Source organism: Stegodyphus dumicola, chromosome X1, assembly GCF_044657685.1.
Source record: "Stegodyphus dumicola isolate Sdum_Otavi_A_Nest chromosome X1, ASM4465768v1".
NCBI lineage: Eukaryota > Metazoa > Arthropoda > Arachnida > Araneae > Eresidae > Stegodyphus > Stegodyphus dumicola.
In genome coordinates, this window is record NC_140780.1 from 9,408,283 (window position 1) to 9,434,792 (window position 26,510).

The following is a 26,510-nucleotide window of genomic DNA, read 5'->3' on the forward strand; positions in this document are numbered from 1 at the left end:
GTCTTCGCCATTAACAGCTTGAGCTTGGCGCCATATTAATTCGATAAGGTATGAGTCAAGATGACGACGGGCTGTTCCTCTCTGTTTTTTGTTGCGCCATTTGGCTGAGCCCCACATGCGCTCTACATGTTGTGTGTGAACGCCCGTGTTGGGATCCACAAAGTTATATTTGTGATTAACAGTTCCATGCAGAAATCCAGCATTTTCGAACTCACTTGTATTGTATCCTTTCCAGCAATCCGAATAAATGATGCTTCCTTCCTTGATATTTTCGCAAATTTTTTCCATGAGGGTAACGGCGCTTCTGTTAGGTACAGTAACCAAAAAGGTAATTAAAGTATTTCAGGTATTCAATCTAACCAGTAAGAAAAATAATTTCTTTACGAAAAACTACGTATAACACGTAGGGTTGCCGTAAGTAGGGTCGCCAAATTCGGCGATTTATGCGAATTTTGGCCTGGTTGCGTTAATACGTAAGTACCAAATAATTTTATTTGCTTTGAAGTTGGTACAACTCTGATATACGCCCTAATTTCCCCAAATGTGGCGATATGAGTTCTGCGCTGGTTTTTGGCGCGATTGCGTGTTGTATGGCAACCCTGTTGACGTTGAAAAATCTTTCGCTGGAGTTCGTTGGTTCCCGTCATGCTTTGTGTCTGAGAAGCTAGGGGGGGGAAGATTTAATGGTGAAAGTTGTTGAAGTTCGGCATAAGGAAATATCGTCGTGGCCATCCTGTTGAGGGCCAATGGGTATTTAGAGGCGTGGAAAGAAGATATGGGAGATTATTTTTAGTGGCTGTGCGTGATAGAAGTAGGGATTTGTGATTATTTGTTATTTTATTTGTGAACCATAGTATGAATTTTCTGAATAGTGTGTCTGGCTGTTATATAAATACGATAGTGATTACGTGGCGGTATGTTAAAGGCGGTATTAAATTGGTATTTCTGTTGTTCAAAAAAGCATTAATGGTAAGTGCATTTTATTTTATTCTTGTTCTTATTTTGTAGAATGTTATGTTCATTGTTTTTTAGTATGAATTTCCGTCGTTATTGTTGTTTTTTTTTTAATTGTTTGAAATTTATTTTAGTTATTTTGTTGATTAGTGCGTACCGTCTAAACTGTGCAATTCGTAGATGTTTTTTAAAGTTGAAACAGAACGCTGTGTACATGGTATTCTTTGAAATTTATTGTTATGTTACATTATTAAAGCGAGGTGTACGTAGTTCGTAAATTCGTTCGTTGCCTAGATGGTGCCATTCGTAGATGTTTTTTTAAGTTAAAACATATCGCTGTGTACATGGACTCTTGTCAAATAATTTTGGTTAGAAACTTCACGGTTTTTCTATCTAAATTTTTTGTTTTTGTTTCGGATTTTTAAGTTAAATTGTGCGTTTAAAACGTCGTTTTTGCGTTCGCGAAAACCGTATTTTTGGAGACATTTTAGGCTTAAAGTTCTAAATGTAGACAAAAAATTTAGATAGCAATATGGCAGCGTGGAGTTTCTCGCCAAAAATATTTGGCGAGAAATTTGGCGCCTTGAGGGCGCATATCAGTAGTTCCACACTACCCGCTTACTGCAAGCAACTGGAAGGTGCAAACGGTTAAGGTATCAAAATGCATTCCAGTTATGTTAAGTGTCTCGATTAAAGGAATGTAGCCTTGGTAGATTTATTGATTTCTCTGCATTGTAGAAAAATCTTAAAAATAATTTTAACTACATGAAAGTACTTTCATATAGTTCAAACTATTCTTTATTATATACTTTCATGCGCTTCACAAAATGTTTTCTCAAATCAATAACAAATTTGGGCTAGTCTATATTTTAGGGTACCACATGGATTATCGCAAAGTTGTTTCATTTATGGTAAGATTATTTTACGGTGAATGTTTTGGAAACCTTATTATGACGTGATTGGTTGTAATGCGTGACTGCGGTTATTTTGATTGTTGGGAAAATATTTCTGAGGCCTTATTTTTGCGTTCGATAATGGTTAGGAAGTACATTGGTTATTTTGTGCTGTGAACCTTAAAATGGCTGCCGGTGGTAAGATTAACCTGAAGTGTCTGTCCTATTGGGGTGTAATAAAATAAGGATTTTCGAAAGAAATGCCACCAATCCGGCGGTACGGAGGATATTTTTGATTTCTTTTGTGAATCTATGTAGAGTCGGCAGTATACAGATTCTAGTTCAGATAATTGTAAACAGTTTTTGGATGCTTTGAAGGAAATCCAAGAACTACATATTGAAGACGAAGAAATTTCTAAATGAGGAAAGTTGATATTTCTTTTTCGTACTGTAGGTGACATGTATTTACTTTTATGTCAATTCCTTGTTTTATTTTGATTTAAAATGTAATTTATTGAAAATTTTTGTTTTATGTTTATTACATTATGTTTTGGATGGTATTTTACTGGGAAGGGCACTGCACGTACACAGGAATCGGGTCGAAAATTCGCCAATTTTCGCCAAGAGGTAGCCTGAAATATATTTTCCCCTAAATTTGTTTAGACATACTTCAAAAATTCTATTGATCTTAAATTTTTAGAATAACGCGAAAAATCTATTCCTTCTCGTGTGCATCGGATCTACTTTCTTACAATAAATCTAATCTCGTTCAATATAAGAAAAGATAAAAGGGTACTTTTGTGATAGTAGGCTTCGAGACTGAATTGCCAATCAACCGAGGTATCTCGCCCAAATTTGGCTGCGTGTTCTTGTACCTCGCCACGTGACTCTATATTTGACAGGCTACGTGCTCCTTGGTTCCGTGGATTGGGGAATTCTTAAAAATATTCTTAGGAAGCGAGATGCGAGTATTACTTTTATTATTGTAATTATATAGTGTGGTGTTTATTTTAACTAATTTATTAGTTAATAAATTATTTAACATAGAATGTGTGTAATCAAATCATAGTTCCGTTCTGTAATCCCAGGAAATTCTAAATGTGTGTTCGCCATGGATAGTTGCTGATTCCGAGAGTAGATCACCATTAAATTAAAGCATTCAAACTGCAAAAATTAGCGCCTGCAAACTTCATTAAGTAATAATTATTATATATTGTGGTGTTTTTAAAAATTTATTAAATTTTAATCATTCATTCACACTTTACGACCGTGCCGAAATTATAGCTGAGATCTCTGCGCAAATCCAAAATTTGCCAAATATGGCTGGAAGCAGCTATAAAAAAGAATTGCCGATAAAAATCAATGCAAAACCAGAGTTTGTATAAAATTGCTAAATTTTCTAGCTGACACTTTGCGAAAGTGGGATGAATATATGGCAAAAGAAAACACTTTAAAATCGAAACGATAAAGCTCGTTTCGTATCTCAAGTGAATGTAAACCTCTTTGGACTGTCAACCGCAAAATCAAACTGAATCCAGATGGGAACTCTAGGAATATTAATTTTAAATTATGCCTAGAAGTTTTACAGTTAAAATATATTTTAAGTCTTACAGAAAAAGCATCTTAAACTTGGTATTGTAACATACAACGAAAGACCTATAGCATTTCAAGTCTTCGTATTTGACTTATTAATTTCTTATTAGAATTAGTTACCTAATGGAATAATTTATTTACTCATTATTTTTTATAGCAAGTTCGGCAAGAAATCTTTTCTCTTGTATTCAAACAGAAAAACTTTAGATCCTGTTATCAGGACCGGGTTCAGAAATGTGTGTATACATACACACACACGTTCATACATTTCTGAATCCGGTCTCGATAACAGAACAGTACAAAAGTTCATTGAATTTAAAATGTTAAACTATCATAATCAGGAAAGAAAATTAATGTCTTTACATTTTCACTACAAGAGAATTTTAGTAACTTAAATCTAATCATTTGGAAGTGCTAGTTGCAAACCGTAAGTTACAACGCAATGTAACTACGAATGTAATCAGCACTGAATTTTGGCGAGTGTTCATTTATTGAAACTTATTTCTCTAGAACAAGCTCATATTTTTGTGTAACAAAACAATATTCAGTTTCAATTACTTGCAAAAAGGATCAGCATTTCTTTTGAATTTTTAACCTAAAACTAAATTAATTTTTTTTACAGTTGTTTTAATGCGTTGTGTTATAGAGAATCAATATAATTTCAATTTTAATCATCTGCAAAACGAAATCTACTTTTTTAAAATTTTTAACCTAAAACTGACTAAATTAAAAATTTTACATTTTGTTTTAATGCACCGTGTTGTATAGAATCACTATCTATTTATGTAAAGTTTACTATTTACACTAAATTCTTGAACTCAACTTTTAAGTATTGTAGGAAATTCCAAATAAATTTGAAATGCTGTAATTTTCAGAAATTTTAAATTTATCTTAGCTCGAAACATATATTTAATTTCTGCTATTTCAGTTGATACAGTACCTCGGTTTCGTTTAATTGTCGCAGAGCACGAGAAGACTATCTGCCTAAGGGTAGGGATGCATTCGTGGAGGCCTCTTTAAGAGAAACTGGCTGGTATACGCGTTAGACACCGGGAAAACTACGAAAATGCCATTTCAGCCAGCTCGTTTACTGGAACTCGCACCCCGAATCGAACTACCAGTGTTCAGAGATTTTACCGCTCGGCCGCTGGTAAGCCCTACTGAACGTTGTACTTTGTTTAGAAACTTACCACAAGTTGATTTTCGATAATTAACCTTTCGAATAAAATTAAGTTGAATTAAAATAGTATTCTTTACATTTATATCTATTTTTATTACATAAGACTGAGTTTTTATTACCATATAGTTGCTAACAGCTTTCCCTCTGTAAAAGTATGAGTTGGTACATATTTTTGCAATTTTAATTTTTCAGATATTTATTGCGGTGCAAAACTTGCAAATGTAATAAGTGATAGTTTGTAAAAATTATTTTCTGTTTCAACTTAAAATTATGATCGTTTGCTTTCAAAAATTATGATACTAAATATTTATTATATACTGTTTTCTGTCGGAAAGTGTTAATTCAAAGAGAAATTTCAAGTGCACTGTTAGAAATTAAAGATAATTCTGTTTTTATTTTCATAAGTTGAGAAAAAATGCACGTTAACTATATTAAGCAGTATTAGATATAATTTCGATGCTCTTGTTATAAAGTTTTATACGAAATTTGAATAAATTATATTCATCAAAAGTAGTTATCGAGTAAATTTTTATCACTGAATAAGGAATAAGCTGTGTTAGATAATAATCAGCTCAGAATAAAGTTTCTTAAAGGGCTTGCATGCGTACTGTTTCGTAATAGATTGAATGCACACAGGTCCACGGATAAGTTGATAAAATTTATTTTATCAGTAACATTTCATAGTTCAAGAACTTTCCACAGAAATAGTGTTACAACTCTTCACAATATCCCAGAGTACAATCAGCAGTTACACTTCGAACTACTAAAAACGTTAAACGCATCTTAAGAGCGAAACTAACCCGTGAACTATCAACTCTGAGAACACTCTCTCTAGCGTGTTCTCAGAGAACGAGCCGCCGAGATATTTCTAGTACTTTCTGCTTCTCGAATTTACTGGAAGGCATACGAGGGCCGAGTTGCAATTATAGCTACATTAACGCATCAAATATTGATCCGTTAGTTATACAGCCCCAAATTTGGCCCTGTTTATCTAATTTTAATTTTAAAATTTAAATTCTTAATTTACATTACACAGAAAAATACAATAATTTCACACACAAGTTCACTAAAATCGTCTATGTACAAAATTCGTAACAATGTAAGCTGAATATTGTCATTTTTGACAGAATCTTGCAAACAATGAACGAAACTTCAGAATAACAGACAAGGAAGAGTTAGTATCAAGTAAAAAATTTATAGATTTTGATTCCATTTAAACAGAATTAGAATAACTTAACTGAAGAGTGTTCTGAACTACTTTAATCTGTAACTGTCTCTAATTAGTGGATACTATTCAACGTTCATTCATTATTATTATTATACTATATCCACACTATTCAAAATTTCTCAGGAATGGTTCTTGATAATCCTTCAGTATTACATAAACAGAAGACTGGTGGTGATCTTTTCATGACATATTCATATTTAGGATGTATTAGTTATATAAATATATATAGCCTTCTTTTGATTTTGCTTCAAGATTATGATAAATGCAACATTTTCTCTTGCACAAGATTTTAAAACACGTAATAATCTTTATAAATGAAGTATTTTGAATAACTCTGTTCTGAAATGCGCACTGGCAAAAGGAAGTAGCGTCTTCTTGACTTGTGTTCCTATTGAAAATCCTTTTTAGAAACCAACATACCCTTTTTAGTTTCTCTCGCTGATTTTCAGATCTCGCAGAAAACAAAAGAACGTTGTGAACTACTTTAACCTAGAACTATGTCTCTAATTAGTAGCAGAGCATTTCGGTTTGCGTGCAACTTAGTGCGTAACTCAAATAAAGTTGCTAAAGATCTAAATGTTTACAAAATTAGACAGAAGAGTAGCCATACATGTGTACGTTTAACATAAAGAAAATCTGGAAAATTTACGCAGACAAACATTTCGGTCACTGAGAACGGAACTGGATCCATATTGCCGCTCTTTCGCGACTTCAGCTATTCAAAGATGGGTCAGCCTAAAGAAGAGATCAGACGCCTGTCTGCATACATCATTTCTTAGACATAAATGCTAACCTGTAGCTGTGATTTTTTTTAAAGCTTTTATTAAATTTAATATACACTTAAAAAGTAAAGGTTAGTTTATGAGGACAAAACAAATAACTTTATCAAATTCTTTCGAAACTCGAAGAAAATTAAAATCTGTTTCGTTACCTCTCTTAACTGCTATTGCAATTTAGAAGTTACACTTATCTTGTTAAAGATTACTGCGGTAGAATGTTTTATCGCCGATATTTAGTAGAAACGCGGATGCAAATATGGGTGAATAACATTTTAGCTCTTTCTTGCTATGCGAAACTTTTATTGGTTACATCGAAAGCATCATGAACTGTGTATATAATGTAACTGTGTAATATTTAAATTTAATTTATGGGCATGAATTACACTGATATATAGACGAATTCAGACATTCGCAGCCCTCCTTTACTTCAAGCGCATTTTTAATAGAAATTCATAGCTTTGTCTGTGAACACAAAAACACCATTGCACAATGGAAGAAATTATTCGTCACTTAACAACTTTCTACTTAAATATTACTCGTCAGAATAAACAAATATTAACTTTTAGTGCAACAAATATTAACTGAAATCTGTGTATTCCAAATCAATAAGTGTAAAATGCTAAAATGAAACATGCGAATGTAAATGAAGTTTCAACTTTTTAAGCCTTTCTTATAAGATATTTATGCAAAATTCTTTTTTAATCTGAAAACTTCCATATTTTATATTACGCCCACATGGGCGTATGTCTTCATTCAGACATTTATTTCGAGAGCATTAGGTCTAACGCCTCTTTGGGTTAAAAACATTTAAAAACGGCAGCACAGCTTTACAATTCCCGATACAGTCTCGCAAGCAGGAGATAAAAATGTTTTATTTTCCTAAAGTTTTGACACTGCGCACTTTGAAATCGTCGAGTTTCTTAATCAAAAATTCGTTAAGATTTACTATGTCATAGACAATAAAACATATTCCAAATTCGTATTTCCAGGTGCCCATGTTCAGCTGGAGGACTGATATTCAAAATTTGACTACTCTAGTTACCTTCGTTTTTCCGCAGTGAGAGATACATACACACATTCATGCAGATTCTTCATTATTTAATTTCTTTAACTATAATACTGGGCGATAATATTTGGTGGCAACAGTTTGAAAAGGGATACAACCGTTTATAGTGATTCGAAACGAAATGTTTAGAGATTAAAAGCCGTTCTGAGTTTAACGCCCTTTAAGATAAAAAAAAATAATCAGATCAGTGGGTATTTTAAAAATCTATGATAAGAGAGATACTTGAATAATTTCCCAAAGTTTGAAGAAATTAACTTAAGATTGAATCAGAAGAATGTGAAAAGAAAGACAAATATATTAATTGTACTAGTTGGAATAACTTAAATTTACATCGTTTAATCGAAAAGTAACTTTCCATACGTTTCTTATATTTCTGGCATAAAAACATCAAAAGATTATGTAATAGAACACAAAGTAACCAGAAATCTAGGAAATAAGATTCTCCTGCGTTCTTCTAACTTCTAAATATTCTTAAAGACTCGGTTTTCTAAATCTAAATTTTCAAGAGATGGAGAAGAAAATTTTTTGCCATCAATAATTACGAAAGTGATTGTATTTCCTATGATACTAAGCATCGCGGACCAAGAAATGGGAAAAAATATTTTCTTCCTCCCCCAAACTCAGATTTTTCTGTCCGCAGGCTACGTGTGATTTATACCTTGTTTTCTCTTTAGCTCAGGTTAAGTGTTGTTAAGCAACGTGGTTTTAGAATTAAGAAATTTTATTCTAAATACTAGAAATATTGTGTGAATTCTGCCATCACATTAATTAAAACTACATTTTGTGAAATTAGAATCTGATTTTGTTTCTGAAAACATATTTGTTTGTAAAATTAAAAAGTAATAAGAATAATAAAACATAGGTATGCTAAATCATTTTCCCAAAATTTTTGTTCATATTCTTAGTCTAATATGTTATCGTTAAGTTGTTTATGCGCATTATTTACATTATGATTATTTTGTAAGCTTTATGTTAATAGAATAAAATTCCAAGACTGTCCACGAAGAAAACCATTCACTTAAAATGGGTTGATGGAAGAAAATGTTTGGGATTCTTTGCCTTAAGTTCTAATTTCTTAAGTAGACTAAATGGTAGTTTCTATACAATTATTCGGCCTGCTTTTACTGATGGTGATTCTGTAGAAATTACACCCATTATTGAATTATATTGTTCTGGTAACATTTAATATCGTTATTAAGCTTAGCTGTTGAACTAAAGTAGAATGAAATTTCCGATGCAGATGTTTCTAGTGGTCTAACCAACTTATGAAATAAGTTTAATCGACCTTCTGTTTGTTACTATAGTTTTCGTGTGAATTGAGAGCAGTTGTATTTATGTCAGTTGCGGTTTTCATTCATATCATTCAGTTGGGATTTTGAATAAGATAACTTAATCTCTTAGGCATAATGCGGTACTACAGTGGCTCACTCTAGTGCATCGCCGTTTGTATTGACTGTTCTCTTTTGTTGTATTTCACACGTTTCTCTTTACAGTGTCCTGGAACACTGTTAACAGTGTACGGAAAAAATATCCAGTTATTGGTTTTGATACGCCAGTGTCATGTATGAATTGTTGCTTTTCATGCGTTGTACTGTTGCATCGTTTACACGTAATTCGCTTTGACGTTTACGTGTGCGACGTAATTTGGGTAAACATTCAATAGGCTTACGTGTACGACGTAATTCGCGTTGAAGTCTGCCGTATTTTCCATGTACGGCAGGAAACTTGCTTATTTTCCATATAAGCGGTACGTATTTCTAATGTACGGCAGGAATCATGATGACAAATGGCTGCACCGAGCTGCATATCTTTCAACGAAGTTGTATAATCGCTCAGATACAGGACAAGGTACTGGAACCCTAACTTAGATTGTTTAGGAGTGCTGTTGACCCAGAATGTTTGTTAATCGATAACAATGCTCGGCATCATCGAGCATATGGAGTATCAAAATATCTGCAAACGGAAGATGTTATTCGAATGGATTGACCACCTTACTCACCCCACTGGAACCCGATTGATCATGGCGCCAAATTTTTTTCTGGAACTTCCAGGAGCTCAAAAGTGCACTTTGAAAAGAATGACATGCAGTTCCAAGACACTTCATCAACTCTTTGGTAAAGTCTGTGAAATCGAGATGTGAGGTATGCTATATCTGTCCGAGGTGACCATACATAATATTTAAGAAAAATGTTTCCCGCAAGAGGTGACTTACTTTTTTCCATCATTTTCCAGTTTCCATAAATTTGGTTTGTTTCAATATTTTGCGAATAATCAACTGCCAAAAGTTGTAATTTATGTTAGCTAATACTTTTGTACAAATTTCTGTTAATAATTTTTCATTAAATATCAGTTACGCTTTAGATGTGTCATTATATTTTTATTTTGATGACCACGGTACAATAGTTTTATCTTTCGCGAAGGGGAAATAATTATTTTTATCTCTGTGAAACTCGTATTTGTCAAGTTTATGGAACTCAAAGTTACGTCTCTTTGAACCAGTTTCGTGTGTATACTTCCATTTATTCAAAATTCAGATGTGCTGGAACAGTAGTAACTGTTTTTAGAATTTTTATTAGGAACAGTTTTGTACGAAGAAATGATTTTTTGCATTCTAGTGGTTGTCGGCTAATGAATCCAACCTTTAACAAATATCAGTAATCACCTTTAAATGAGCACAGAGATTCTCTTCATAGTACATGTGTTGAAATAGTGGTGCAAATGGTGATTAGTTTCTTTTCTTTACCACATAAGATGGAGAAAGGAAACTTCTTCACGTTATACATATATTTTTGTTCAACTGATGAAAGGTCTTTCGTTTTACAAATTATGTAAGAGCTTAAATTGAGCAATCGGACTTTGATCACCATAGTTATATAAATTTTTCTCACAATTACTATAAACATCTTTGTTTATTTTATTACTAGCAGAAGTACCCGATGGCAGTTAAGTTAAATTAAGAGCAATGCATCTAATAAAGAGAACGATACCGCTGTAATCCTTCTCTAATAACGATGCAAAAAATACTATTCTTACTCATACGCTTTTCACTTTGATGCGATATTGAACCCACAGAAAAAAATTCTATAGAAAAATAAACTAATTCCCTCTCATATGAGCAATAATAGCATGCAGTTTTTTGATTTTCGTCTTTCTAATCAAATGGTCATAAAAGCTCGAGTTTCATCCAATATTTCCCTTATATTCAATTTTAGTCGATTAAATGTGGCAAAACATTATAATTAATCAAAAATCACTAACGCAAACAAATACATTCTTTTTTATATATACAAATTTTATAAAACTAACAAAATTTTTATTAGCAAATTGTACGCTATGAAAGGGAGCAGTAGCAACACTTTTCGAAATAAAGAATTTTGTATCTCCAACGTCCTCTGTTGCTAATCGGAAAAATGAGTGCGAAAATTAATGTTTTCGGAGTTTTTAATTAATATCTCGGCTTCCTACGAATTTTTGGAATCTGGAATAATGTATCTAATGTTTGGCAATTCTATTTTTATTTCATTGTAAAACTTAGAAATTATTTTATTAACAAACTCTAAAATTTGAAAGCGAGCAGTGACGACAACTTTCGAAACAAAGCACATTTTCTTATCCAGCTTGCGAGATTGTTGCCATTCTGAAAAATGAAGGGAAAATTATAGTTTTTCTTTAAAATCTGACTTTAGCTACTTTTTTGGGGAAAAATTGGACATCGACCTTTTCCACGACTCGGAAAAGAATTTTAGAAAGTTTGGTGACGATAGCTATAGTAGTGACCGAGTTATTTGCAGACGAACACGCACATAGACATTCTTTATACATTTATATAGATGGATACTTTATTTTACAGGTACTTTAGAATTTTAAAAAATTTATAATTGCCTAAGATATTTGATATACAACATTACCCTCTTACATGGATAATTATGTTTTGAGTTCCTTAAAAATGCCATTCTTTTTCTCGCAAAAGCAGTTTATTTTTCAGTAAATTTAAGTAATACGGGATTTAAGACCAGTTTCGAAGTGAACAGTTTGTAAGCTATGCAGAACAGTTCACTTTTGCAGATGAGATTCTGCTGCGGAGTATTGCAATCGGCTACCAGTTTTTGAGCTGGCCTAGTCAGAACTGGTTCCAATTCCGTTGAATATCTCAATTAGTAATAAGAAAGCACGGCAAATGCTGTCTTATATAAACGATCCAGATTTTACTGCATATAGAGATATAAAAGTCATTAAGAGCCCCTGGCAGCAGTTTACCTTATATATTGCTACTGAATTCATTAAAGTCAATAAATGTTCATCTAGAGTGTGAAGTAAATTAACCCATCGCGCTTGAATGTTCATGAAAGTCTTTAGATTATTCCTGTGCATAGAAATAATCTTAAAGATATAAATTCTAAACAAGATGAATTTATTTACAGCACTTCGCTGATGTAACAACCAGAATTTGTCTGGACTATCAGGTATTTATAGTAATTTTCACCCGGTTTAGTTCTAACACAAGTATTATACTAAGGCACGAGGTTTTTCTTAAAAAAGGATGATTTAAAATCCTCAGTTTTCTAAAATTGTTTAACATCTACCATTTCTTAATTTAGATAAAGTAATGAATAACATAGTGACCGACACAAACTAGGTATTCCACTTTGTAAATTGCTGACATTAACTTTGAACCTTTTATCGACTACATGTTAATAAACTGGAAAGTTTACCATCTTCAATTCCAACGGACGTCCTTCGAAAAATGTTCTTTCAGCTGTTCTCACGCGATCTTAAGTGCATCTAACAATACAGCACTTTTCTCCGCGCAAAGTGAAAAAAAGATTTTCATCAGTATTCAGCGATTTATTTTTGCAACTTATTAATGCCAACTTGCGCCGTTGGGGTATCTCGGCGAAAATTAAGCTGCCATTGTACAGCTTAAGACAGCTAATGAAGCAGACGATGGTCGTAAAGTAATTTAAATATTCACACTCAAGAGCGGTTCCTTCTGGGACATATGCAGTCATAAACGATCCAGATTTTATTTCAGATAGGGATATGAAAGTCATTAAGAGCCCCTGGCGGCAGCTTACTTCATATTGCTGAATTCATTAAAAGTCAATAAATGTTCGCCTAGAGTGTGAAGTAAATTTGCTCATCGCGTTGAAATTTCCTGCATAGCTTCGGAATTTTTCGGCTCATTTCGAAATGCATTTAAAAAATATCAATATTTCTACATTCTAACCAAGATATTTTTATTTACAGGACTTCGCTGCTGTGACAGTTGTCTGGACTCGGTAATATTTGTCGTAATTTTCACTGTTTGTTCTAATGCAAGCATTTTATTGATAGCAAACTGTTGGTTATTGGTCCCAGTGTTTAAGCCAATCTTTCTCAACTCAATTTATTCGTGGAACTGGTAAATTATTTCAGTATTTTATAGCGGATTAGTAAGGTTAGTAATTTGACTATTGGCATAATCTTTACATGTACAAAATTCTGGAACTTAAACACGGTTGAAAAGGCAGGCGAATAGTCTTTGCGAACCGGGAAGTTGAGAACACTGGCTGTCACGGATACGTGCCAGCAAAGAAATGCATTCATTTCCTGGCCGGCACTTTTGCATGACAGAGCCTTTTAATGTTCACCCCCGGCCGTCACACATTCGTGCCAGTTTCCAAAACCGATTTAAAGACCACTAGATGGCGTTTCGTGTCCATTGCTTTTGAACTCTGTCTAGTTTTAGGATCCTGACCTTCAATTTGATCATTCTGCGCAACGTTGCTGTCAACTATTGCGGGGTGGGGATGTAATATAAACAGCGATATAAAAGAATTGGTACTCTCAATATGTTTGTCTTTCGAATTCCATAAACTCAGCAATTGAAAAATACGTTTTGCCCATTGCCCGAATTAAAATAATCTTCCACTCGGACGTATTTTATTGCTCAACAAAGCGTAAGTTATTTAAGCTTTCTCTCAAATTTATTCCGTTATTAACAAACTAAGAGATTTAAAGGTAATAAACTGACATTCGGACTCGTGAAAATACAGTAGCTGAGTACAAAAAATCTTAAAGAATGTTCTTTTTTTATTTATGTGTGTGTTACTCGTACAAATCTACAGTTTTATTCCGATATTGATGAAATTTTGCACATCTGACTTTCAAAATAAGAGGAAGTTCACTGTCTATATATAATATGTCTAATAACTACCCCATGAGATATTTAATTCAGAAAGCTGCGTTCATGTCATCTAAAGGTTCACGTCACCGTTGCTGCTTTCTTGCTGTTAGTGGGAGTTGGGAATTTAGAGCTTTTTATAAAAAAGTAAATAATTAATATTTCTACAGTTTCAATTTTGAAATCACGACATCTATCTTAGGTTAACGTCATCGTTGTTACGTTATTGCTACTAGTTCTCGTTAAAACCATAGGATGATGCCGAGTTAGTTTACTCAATAAAATGTGTAGAGCTTTCTACAACAGTGTAAAACCTTTAAAGCAGGATTTAAGTGAACTGTCAGATTTTCACGAATATTTGGTAAATGAAGAAATCTGCGAAAGTGGATGGTGATTTTCCGGAAGGTACATTAGTTCTACAGTTTCATTCCAGCTTGGGAAATTTTTACACAATTTACATTGAATAAAATAAATCTGCCTGGTATTTCGATAAAAATAACTATGCGACTACTTTTCCTTTTGCGTAAAGGCAAGTTAACTATGGGTACTTCAATTCGGGTGGCGCACTACAATGTAACATGGTACGTTTAGCCCGCCATCAGTAGGATTGCTAGAACGCCCCAACCCGCCTGATCAGAAAGTGATCTTATGACCCAAAAAGGGACGTCCCATTCACACCACAAGCGAAAGCAACCAGCGACCCGGAGAGTCCCCCAACAAAAGTTAAAACGCCAGATTAATAAAAAAGAACAACTAATCCAAGATATTTTACACGAAGCAACTTTAACATTTAACTTAAAATTCAAAGTTTCAAGAAACCAAGCCCGGTATTCCGAGTAACTAAAAATGTTAGTATAATCAACTAAACAAAATAATAATTATACATCCAGCAAGGCTGCCATACAACTATATAATTTTATTTTTTTAAAGGGTCATCCGTCATCGGTATATGTGTTGCAGGAATGGATGAGTGCAGGGGAGAAGAGTGACTGAGAGCGAACAGGTGGTATTGAGGTAAGCTCAAGGAGGAGCCAACAAATTATTGTTACCAGAATTAAAGATGTGGTTGAGGTGATCTCGAAAGGGGCAACCGTTAACGTCCTATAACTTTCTGTGTTTAGGTTGTATCTTTTGCACGAAGTCCTATTCCATTATGCCTTGCACCCATTATTCAGGCGTCACGTCTGCTTTGAGCATTCAAATTTTTTCAAAGTAAACTTGCCGGTCACCCAAGACAATCCGTGAAGATCATGAAAGAAAACCGGCTGGCTCTTCAGCTCAGACAGTAACCCATCTGGCGCACTACCCATTTGGAACTGATATCCAACTACGAGCTTTTTAACCGCAACAACTTTAATATACGCTATTGAAACTGGAATTACTGAGGTTGCTGGCACCAGATTTGTTCTACAATTCATCCTCCTTAAAGGCTTTAGAGTGTACTCATTACAATTACTGGGCCTCAAAAGAGCCGCGTATTGTTATTTTTCGTCACTACCTCTCGTTCTGGGAGTAGGTAATTTGCGCGACTGCTGCCTTCCTTGGATGTGGTAACCGTTTCTCGAGCTCCCTGAATCAAACCTTGATTCCCCGTTACGACCGTCGACAGTTGATAAGGCAGACACTTGAAAGATGTTGAGTTCCAGTTAAGACTGTTATTCTGCAATTTCTAAAATCTAGGTAATAATAAGACAATAAGGTAAAGTAATTTTATTCGAGTGAAATTTTTATATACAAATTATATTATTCTTTTATATATACAATAAATTAAGTGGTTGCACATTACGACTTTCATTACAGACCACAGTTCATTGCCTGCTCTTATAAATGTAGAGAAAATAGATAATGAAATCTTTCATTCAGCAGTTCCTTCTAACCGATCTTTGAATAAAAGTGAGTTAATTCATTCCATCTATCGAAAATAGTTTTCACTAAAAGTATGGGCCGGTGCTTTAAAGAACTGATGAAGAAACCTCCACTTGTAGCCGATCGCATTCAGTGTAATAATGGACGAAAATATGTTTAGGACTAACTAAGCTATACATTTCCACATATTTGAGTTGCACATCTGTTACTATGTCCAATCTCATTGGAATTTAGTAAGTTTTGCATCGATAAAAAAGATTATAAAATATCTAGAATACAAATGTGTATTTCTAGGTCATTATTTTATTGTTTCTTTAATAAATATATTTATTTATATAGAGCATTTGTAAAATGTGAGTAGACTTTATTTCATCGGTCATCATATATTGACTTCCAATTACAAAGTGTCTCAGTAGGTCAGAGAATTTTTTTAAACAGTTCAAATTTTATGGTTAGAAATCTCAAAACTTTGTATGGCTCTTAATATTTTTGCACGGATCCTTAGTTTAACTTTATTGTGTAGCTCTTAACCCTTTAATATAGCTTCTATAAATCCCTTTGTATTTCTACGTGTTTTACTTTTTTGTACGGTTCTTAATCTTGTTGTATTGCTCGTGTTAATATTTATGTTCCTTCTTAATTTTAATTAGTAACTCTTAATCTTTTTAAATAGTTACTTCAACACTGTGTGATTCCAACAGAACAAAAATTAACTATTTATTATTCTTCAGTGTAAATTAAAAGTTTTCTAACACTAACATGCAAAATTAACGGAAATATTAGAGAATAAAGTTGCCCATTTAAATTATTTTTCAGTGTCTAGCATCTAGATATACTGACATTTCTTTACACAGATCTCCAAAAAAAGTATAAGACAGAAGTCGCTCATTTTTGTGATTAATGGTTCCGTATTAAGTAAAGTAGTATACATCGCTGAACTGATAACTAGTCCCATGAAAGTTTTAACTAAGCATCACTCCTATTTTGGAAACATAAATAAAAGAATATTTTGCGCTTATTAATCTCTTTTGTTTTATTAAATTAGGCAAAAAAAAGCTTAAATTGGCAAGAATCTATAGATTGCAAGAACGTTCAGACAAAGGCTCCTATTTTTCTTCAGGAGCAAGTCATGTTTGCTTCTGAAGTTCAAAATTTTTATTACTCCTGTAGAAGAGAAACATGTCTGACCGCCCTCGAAATACATAAAATGTTGATCAAAATCTATGCCAGTCTTAAGTTTCTACTTGGCCTAATTTTAAATATTGCACTTGCCGCCCAGATCGGAAAGTGGTTAGTGACTTACTACCGTATCGAAGGGCCCACGTTCGAATCCCAGAGAAGGCATAAATGCAATATGTCCAATAGGAAGCAATCGTGGCCCACCTGTTAGGTGCCTCCATAATGAAGAGGCCACAGCTTCCGGCCAATGCCTATAAATAGCTAGTCACCGTCATTAGAATCAAGAAAGAAGGTCCCACAGGGATAATGTGCCTGCGAGGCGGTCCACCACCTATGGCGGTAGTCATTGAACTTAGCATCGGACCCGCACCTCCCTCTTCTCTTGATGAGACCGGGAAATATATACTAGGCACCTCGATGGAGGTCCGAGACCACTTGGGATTTCGGAAGTTTCAGTTCAAATCAGAGTCGTAGCTAGGGTTTTCAGCGCCCAGGGACAACTGAAGATTTCGAGTCCCCTACTGCTTGCCAAGGATGGAAAACATTTAATTCTAAAATGTCGTAACATGAGTTTGGCGCCCCTTGGATTCTGCGCCCGGGGACAGATGCCGCCTCTTGTCCCCCTCTAGCTACGCCCCTGGTTCAAATGTTTCTGCGATTTCACTCCGCTCAGTGGCGAGCAGCCTTACTTCCTACCTCCATGCGAGTAGCACAGGGAAGGAAGGCAAACCTCCCTCCCCGAGTTTCTCCCATGGAGGTAAGAAAGGGAGGAGGGGCCATTCCGCGCTAGAAGTGAAGCACTGCTTTGAAGCTTGGGTCACCAGACGGGGTGTTGTTGTTTGTTTACATTCAGAAGCTCGCTTGACAAGATTCTGATAGTATTTCGACACACGACAGTTCCATAGAAATCGAAAAAGGGACACTCTCGCATGAAAGAAACATTCATAGTCTAATGGATAATGGCAATTTGTATAGTTTACTGACATTTACGCAAAAATCACATCTTGGTTATTTTTCGATAACTAACAACAGCGATTTTGATTATGAATTTGTTTTATAAAATTCTAAGCTGTTGCACTATAAAAATATAGATTTTAAGAAAATTGCTAAAAGAGATCTGCCAAAATTTATTTTCTAGAAGATTTGAAAAGTTTGAAACTTGATGGCTAAATGTAAATATAAAATTATGTATGTTAAAATATTTGTAATTAGGCACATAGGTCAGATTAAGTTTTTATTAGAGTAACGCATGCAAGGACTATCTGCCTAAAGAGAGAGATGCCATCATGGAGGAATTTTGAAGAAAAACTGACCTTTGAGTGGGTATTAAAAATAATACTTATAATTTTCATTCAAATTATATTCATATATATTTTTTATGTAAAACTTTCGGGTGTATGCTAAATTAGTGTAAATTACTTTACACGAAAAATATAGTGAATGCACAGAAATTAAAGATTTGCACATGCTGGAAATGATAAATAGGAAATATGTATGGGTATTTATGCATGTGCTTGCAAAAAGCATGTATCTGCCTTTGACAAAATACTTAAATATTAATTAAATTATTTATAAATGTATTTGAAATGAAGAATTTATTCCCTTATAAACAACTGTGAAAGTACTGTGAAGAAATCTAATGATTAAATGTATCTAATTTATAATGATTATAAATGTTATCTAAATATATAATAACCTTAATATTGAATTGTAAACATAAATTGAAATCCTGTTGACAAATACGTTATAAAACTATTTAAGCAAGAATTGTTCGTATTGGAAAGCAATCTGTTAAAAGGTATTGTAAAGCAAATGCTATGAGATGCGCACTTAAGAACATAATAAAGAGTTTTGGAATATGTATTGTTGAAATGAAGGGTAAAAAAAAATCTGATAAGTATAATTAAAAGAATTATTCCCCTTACATTTTATAATAACTCAGTCACAAGTTTTAAATAATACTTAAAAAAAAACTTATTTTATTCGTTTTCAGAAATGTTCAGAGAAAGTCAAGTACTATTTAATACCTATTTAATTATTAGGAATTAGCGAAATACTTAAAGTATTTCGCTAATTCCTAATAATTCTCTAATTTAAAATGAACCGAATAGAGCATTAATTATAAATTGACTTACATTTTTCGATTTAAAAGAAGCCAAAAAATGTCATATTTAAGAAAGTATTTTAGGAAGCTCTATAAATAGAAAAGAAATAATGCATAATTTTAATATTAATAATACAATAAACTTTGATCTAAATTTTTGTACCTTAACCGAATAAAATCGAATTACCTTAATTTTTTTTTCTAATGTAATTAACGAAAACTTGTGAAAATATTTCATTCAAATTAAACCATTCTGAGAAAACTGTCCTGTGAAAAGTATAGCATTTAATTCCGTTCAGAATGAAATGTTTAAAAATATGTTGTTTTCACATACTTAGGACTCTGAAGTGTTGTAGAAAAAGAAAATATATACATTTATATGTATATTTGCGACGTAATTACAAAATATTTACACCCGAACGCGTCAAATCCCTTAGAACTCAATGGTAAATGACCCAATGTTTTGGTCACCACGTAGGGATCGCCGGTGCTTCAGAGCAGGGTACGGAGAAACTTGTTTAGGGCGACTCCTTCTTACTTCCTACCTCCATGGTTTCTCCAATCTTTTTTGCCAGCTTAATTTGACCATTGGTAATGATCCTTCCGCAGGACTTGTTACTTTTACTTCCTCTAAATGATACAGTTGGGTCATCAGTCCGATACGCCGACGCGAACCGGAAGCCTCACTAAATCATTCAATCGGTAGTAGCGACGGGCGGTGTGTACAAAGGGCAGGGACGTAATCAACACGAGTGTGAAGAATCTGCATGAATGTCTCTCGCATTGTGAAAAAACAACGGTACATTTAGCCATCCAATTTTTAGTAACGTAGTCCCCCAAGAGAACATGGGGCACTGTAGAAGCCCGAGTTTCGAATATGTTTTATTATCTATTTCAGATTTTGCAAAACTTTAACTAATATTTTATTAACAAACTCGACGATTCCAAAGTGAATAACGGCAGCATTGTACGGAAAAAAAAGTTTTATGTCCAGCGTGAGAGACTGTGTATCGGAACTTCTAAAGATAGGCTGTTTTTAAATATTTCGTGATGTTGCTGTGGAATTGAACCTTATGGCGTTTAAGTGCGATTATGATATTTGATAAAGGTAAAGCACAAAACATTAAACGCCTTTTTGAGCGTAATATAAGATCTGAAAACTTTCAGTTTAATTTTTCCCGTTTTCTTTTCTTCCCAGAAGATTTTCTCGTGTATTCATATAAAACACCTGAAACTTTTGTTTGAAATATTAAAATTTTAGAGTATAAATATGATTTGGGATTATAATTAATTACATTTTAAATTGAAGTATTATAATCATTATCCTGCAAAATAGTTTTGCATAATGTACGAATATTAAACACTTATTTACGAAACCTGCATGTCTATAACTCAGTTTTTTGTTGGAAGAAATATCTTACAAGAATATTTTCTTTTGTTTCTCTAACAGCTTCTATGCAAAATAAGAATTTATTAAATTTCCTTAATGCAAACTTAACGTGAATAATGAATTAGTTAATACTGCAGTATTTTGAAAAAACTCATTTAATATTCAATAGTTAGTTAAGCACATTCATTGCAAAGAAATCCTATTATAAATTTATATATCTTCTGTGCAGAAAAATTTCTATTGCGTTAATAATTAACGCCTTGAGCTGCAATAATGTATAAATGTAGCTTTAGAACTAATTGTTATCGTTGAAAAGATTGCAAAACTGTTGATAAAACTTCTGAAAGGAATTTTAAATCTTCTGTTAGTAAATGTAGCTTTGGTTTAAGGCTTCGAAACATTTTTCTCTTGACAAGTTCTATTTGAAGTTTTAAACAAAGGAGATTATACCATATTTTTATTTTTGTTCCATATTGATTTATTTTCATATTTTGTTTTCCTATTTGAAGTTTTTAATTTTATAGGCAAATTTATATTCTTCTGTATGTTTTTATTTTATATGCAAATTTATATTCTTTTGGGTTGCGACTTTTATTGAGGAAAAATTAGTTAGGGCCGTTATAGGAAAAACATTATGATCTATCATGTAGTCCCGACTTTTCCTTTTAATTTGACTAATTTTTTAGTCCAACATATATAAATCGGTCATTTTTGAGTGTTTAAATGAAATTACTTTTTTAAAAAAAAATTCAGGGCTCCATCTTCATGTGTGCTTTCTGTTCAATGTTCATTTTATATTTTATAGTTATCATCCTGGCTTTTGCTCAAACAGAAATTTAAAAAATGTGAATGATCATATGCAATCATTGCTGAGACTTTTGTTTTTTTGCAGTTTATCTACAGTATGTACATATTTTAATATAGATCCTGAAAAGGCTTGGTCAAAATCGTCTTGCAAAAATTTTGGATCAGGAAATATGAAAAATTTAATTGTGCCCTCGCTCAGAGTTAAGTTTCCAGGTGCAAGTGGTTAAGACGTCCAGTTATTAACTCGACGTCTTAACCACTTGCATCTGGAAAGCACGCACGGAAGATGACTGCTTATGAATGTCCTACCCATCACTGCAGAATCGTTTTAACTTTAATTCAATTTTGCAGGCAGTTGTTTAACTAGGCGTGTATTAAAAAAGTTCTCGTTTATTTCAAATAGCTATTAAACATATCGCCAGTTTCTTGCATCATGAAATTTCACTTAGTTTTTTTTTTGCTTTTTCCTCTCCTTAGCAAGCCCCGAAAATATAGTGGCCGCAATTTGAAGCGTTTTAACCCTTAGAAAATCGAAGGCTTTGCTGTTTGCTTAAGATAAGATACCGTGATTCTCCTCGTGATTGGATATGGCTTCTCATGACATAATTTCCTCTACCCTAAGGAATGCCTTGCTTGGGTTCGAGGCTATAACTCCATACCGTTTGTTTATATTTTGATAGCAGTAACTAAAAGATTATTAAATGCATTGTATTTTTGTTATGATATTACACTTCTTACAGCATTGTAATGTGGTGAATTTAATAAAAAATGTAGTGGTTTTTTTCTCCTAGAGAGAAAAAGCGTTATTTCTTGTGCTAACTCCCGAAATGTGTATTAAGTGTAGAGATTTTTAATAACTGTATTCTTAAATTTTACCCTTCATATTAAGTGTTGATTATTAACTATTTCATGTTTATTATATATCTTCTCTGCTGATACAATCTGTGAAAGCATGAGACAAATCAGTTTTTGGAAATAGCAAAAAAGACGCTGGGAACTAACTTGACACAAGTACATTATAAATTTACAATATATAATAATTCTGAAAAGTAAAATTTATTTTTGAAGTTGGACTAATATAGATTTGAAACAGCGAAAGAGATGCGTATTTTAAAATGAATAATATTACTTTATGAATATTGCCATTTTTTAACGTGTAACATTTTTTGCAATTTTGCATAAAAATAGTACTTGTCAGAAAAATTTCATTTCTTACACACGTGTATTAAATTCAGGGAAAGTACTCAATGTAGTACTTTCGCTGGTACTCATTCATTCACTTAAGGTAGGAGTTTTCAACCAGTTTTCATTCGTTTAAGGTAGGAGTCTTCAGTGACCCGCTGAAGACATTTTAGTGGCCTCCTCATTTCAATTTGAAGAAACCATGAAGAATTTAAAAAATTTTTGATTTCAAGAAAGTTGCATTGTCAGATTTTTGTCGTAAAATAATTCATTTTCTCCTGTTCTTGATATTTAAAACTTTTTATTGACATGCCTGATAGATTGAGATGAAATTTTCTAAAACTGAGTTTTCAAAAAATATTTTTATCTTATGTCATTTTAAAAATTAAAATTTTGACTACGCAGAAAATCTTAATTCCATGAAAGGGTAGATTCTTATCTCTGTTGTAAAAGTGGTTACTTTCATTCGTCTAAAGGACTTAAACACAGGCAATTTCAATAATTCTTAAGTGATTTGGAAGCTCAATATGGTTACGTTGTGTATAATGCGGAAGTACGTTGCTTGAGTCGAGGAAAGATGCTTCAGAGCCTGTTTTCTTTGAAGAGTGAAGTTCAACAATTCATGGAATCTAAAGATAAATGTATTCACGAGTTCATTGATGAGAAATGGTTGAAAGACTTGTCGATATTACAGGTTATTGCAATGATTTGAATTACCGCTTACTACGGAAAGATCTACTTGTTCATAATCTTTTACTTTGTGAGAGCTTTTGAGACAAAATTAATCCTGCGGTAAAGTCAGTTTCTAAATAAGAATTCCACTCACTTTCCAAAACTGATGTAGTGCCTGAAGAACTATACAACATGGAATTCAAATAATTATGTATAATGCATTTCAAAATTGAAAGAGTAATTCAAAAGCCGATTTTCATGAATATTTCATATTCATGAGAATGTCGCCATTTTCAGTAGACGTTGGCATTTAGTAGACATTTTCAGTAGACGTTAGAATTGTTCCACCTGAACTTCAATTAGAATTTATATATTTGCAGTGTGTGTGACTCTGCAGTAAAATGCACTACGTAAATTGATTTTTTATTCGAAGTACGTGGCCGAAGACAAGCATCTAAGAATTTGTAAACCTGCACTCTTCATGTTTTCTAACTTTGGCAGTACCTACATATGTGAACAACGCTTTAGTAAAATGAAAATCCTAAAATCAAAAACAAGAACGCTGCTGACAGACATACATTTGAAGGGAACTTTACGAATTGCAGAACTGATTAAACCGGATATTGAAGCTTTAATCAAGCAAAATTAATGTCAAATTTCACGTTAAAACTAAAGTAACTACCATCTCTTGCCAGTAATGTAAGTTTTTTATTGCAAATGCATTTTGTAACATCTTTCTGTATAATCATCTTTATACTTTTTTTCATAGTTAAAAATGTTGCAATTGATTTTAATTCGATTTCGGTTTGACTTTTGGGAAACAATGTATATATAACATATAAATGTGTAACACTATCACCTCGCATGGAATCAACTGTAGTCTTGCAAAACAAACCACCCTTTTTCATGTAAATTTTCTGAATACACTTTTTTTTGAGACATGTGGCTCGCAGATCTTTGCGAATTTATTGATGTGGCTCTCGGGCAAGAAATGTTGAAGACCCCTAATTTAAGGCAACAGATATATTAGAATGACATGGAAATAACATAATATAGGATTATATAATAATTGCAAAGGAAATATTTTCTGCAATGTAAAAGAAATAGAATGCAACAAAATTGCAATAATACACTTACTAGCACACGGTGCTTTTAAAGTTGAATCGAGATCGTTGTGTTTCGGCTTTTGCACTTCATTCATTCGGCTGTTTATATAATCTAAGTGCTTAAGACTGCTTCTGATATTAACAGCATCTTTAAATGATTTTTTATAATTTTATTATTCTATGAAACGGGAAGCCATGCAATCTACAGAACGCTGCAGCAACATTGTTTCAAAGAAAACAAACTATAACTTTCACGCTTCCGTGTCACACGCGCGTTGTTTAACGAAAGCAAAACCGTAAGAATCCGGCCTCCAAGCGAAAATGATGCCGTCTGAAAGTATGTCCAACACTCAAGTACGGAATTTACCCTATGCGCGTAGCGCGGTACAGAGTGCTTATATGCTTCCCGTCCCTTACACGTCCCGTTTGTTCTCTCCCATATCCATTAACGCACAGAGATGTAAAGCCTTCAAATAACATCCTTTCTATTTTCTGACAAAGAAGCTTCATTATTCCTGACAAAGAAGCTCCCATACTTTTAGGATAAGTTGTCTGCCATAAACTGATACAATGCATTTGGGAAACTACACTTGCTACTGCATAACTTTCGGGGAAGGGAAGAAAACAAAATTGCAGTATGGGTTGTTTCGGGCGGTTGTGGTCGTTTGAATGAAAGGTCATGTTGGTCATTTTGGAGATCCGAGGGTTAATTTGAAGTACGGTTTTTAAAAGTAGCTTTATCGCTTTATCTTCAAAGTAAAATGCTCGAATCTAACATGAACGAAATTTCGTTGATGATAATTGCGTTATAATAGCTTGAATTACTCAATGGTTCAAAACATCTTTTCTTTGCACAAACTATTACATAGGTTTTTCTAAAAGAACCCTCTCCTTAAATTGTATGCATAATTGCTTTGTCGAAACCACTTGAAACAAAAATTTTAAAAACTCATTTTAATAATATTCCGGCAGAAAATAGTGAGCAAAACTGTGCAGAAAGCAGACAGTTTTAATAGTGTGAAATTCAATGCTCCGAGTAATTTTTTCAGACTCTCGTGATTTTTGTTTCACCTGAAAAGTGCTCTCCGTTGGGAAATCAGGTTGGAAATTAAATTTCCTTTTTAACTTGCAGAAAGAAAATAAAATTTAAATACCTTAGCTTATTCGCATGGCATTACATTCTACACGAGAGTGAAAAGAAATTTAATGTCGAAGGAACTGAAAAGAAAACAAACCCCCAAAAAATAAACAAGCAAAAACAAAAATAATCTTTAAAATATCGCTTCGTCGTTCTATAACTAGTTTATTGAGTTTCTTGTTTGAAATTGCCGTTGATTACACGAAACCTTTACATTTAATTAAAATCTAATTTTCTTTTTCATCGTCCTTGCTTCTCTTCCTATTTCCCTTCCGCTGAAATCGTATTTCTAAATATTGGGAGTCTTGCGCTTCTTTTATTATTCTCACGAGAATCTGGTTTAATTTTAATTATTCTTTTGCTCTTTTCAACTCTGAAGTAATGGTACGAGACTACTTTCTCTTTTATTGGTGAATCTTATAACTCGATACCGAACTCGGGTTTTATAACTCAATTAAAACCTCGCTTGGAAATTCTGAGGTTACTTTATAGCCTGCCTGTCTGACTTTAACAGCGCGCAAAAGTGGAAAAAAATTTTTCTTGACATTCACTATAAATGTAATAGTTAAAGAAGGCGCAGTACCCGTGAAAAGGTCCTAAATATATGCGACATTAGTCGTACCTGTAAAATAGGGGATGCTGTACTAATGCAATGAAATTTTAACCCTTTGACAACGAATTTAAAAAAACAAATTTACTTCGGTTTTAGTCAGGTGAACAAACTGTCATAATTAAGGTAATTTTAGCATTTGGGATCTTTTGGCAAACGGTTTTCAAGCCAAACACATATGCCCCAGCTTGTAGTTAACGGTTGGATACGTCTGTTCCACATGCAGCCATCGACTTAATCCAGAGGATGTTCACACATTTTTCTAACGAATTTGCAAAGATTTATATGTAAACAAACCTTAGAATTTTATTTTCTAATATGTTCAGTCTGATAGCCCTTTTGTTGAACTATCATATTAAATCTTTCTTTCCGACATAAAAATCATTTTCTTAAAGAATGAAGGTGATTTTATTCCACTCCTCCTTCACAAAGTTTCTTATAACTTATAACTGTTTCTTATAAAGAGCTCGTTTTAAACGTTCAAATGCACGGTACTCAATAGGAGACGCATCAGTGGACTTGGTGGGATGCAATTTAAAGAGAATGGCTCCAATTCCGGTTTCATTTCTCATTTTTCAAAAAATAGTACAGCTTGGAGAC

General features: G+C 33.2%; 1 protein-coding gene across 2 annotated transcripts in view; it reads left to right on the forward strand.

Annotated features, from left to right (window-relative positions):
• LOC118191430 (uncharacterized) overlaps positions 1–26,510 on the forward strand; it is a 355,798-nt gene that overhangs the window by 212,418 nt on the left and 116,870 nt on the right. The window contains exon 3 of one of the 2 annotated variants that reach the window (XR_004758590.2): positions 4,369–4,949. The exons of the other annotated variant lie outside the window; for it this stretch is intronic. The gene's annotated coding sequence lies outside the window, so the exon portion shown is untranslated. Of the gene's footprint in view, positions 1–4,368; positions 4,950–26,510 lie in introns of those variants that run through there. 2 annotated transcript variants of the gene reach the window in all.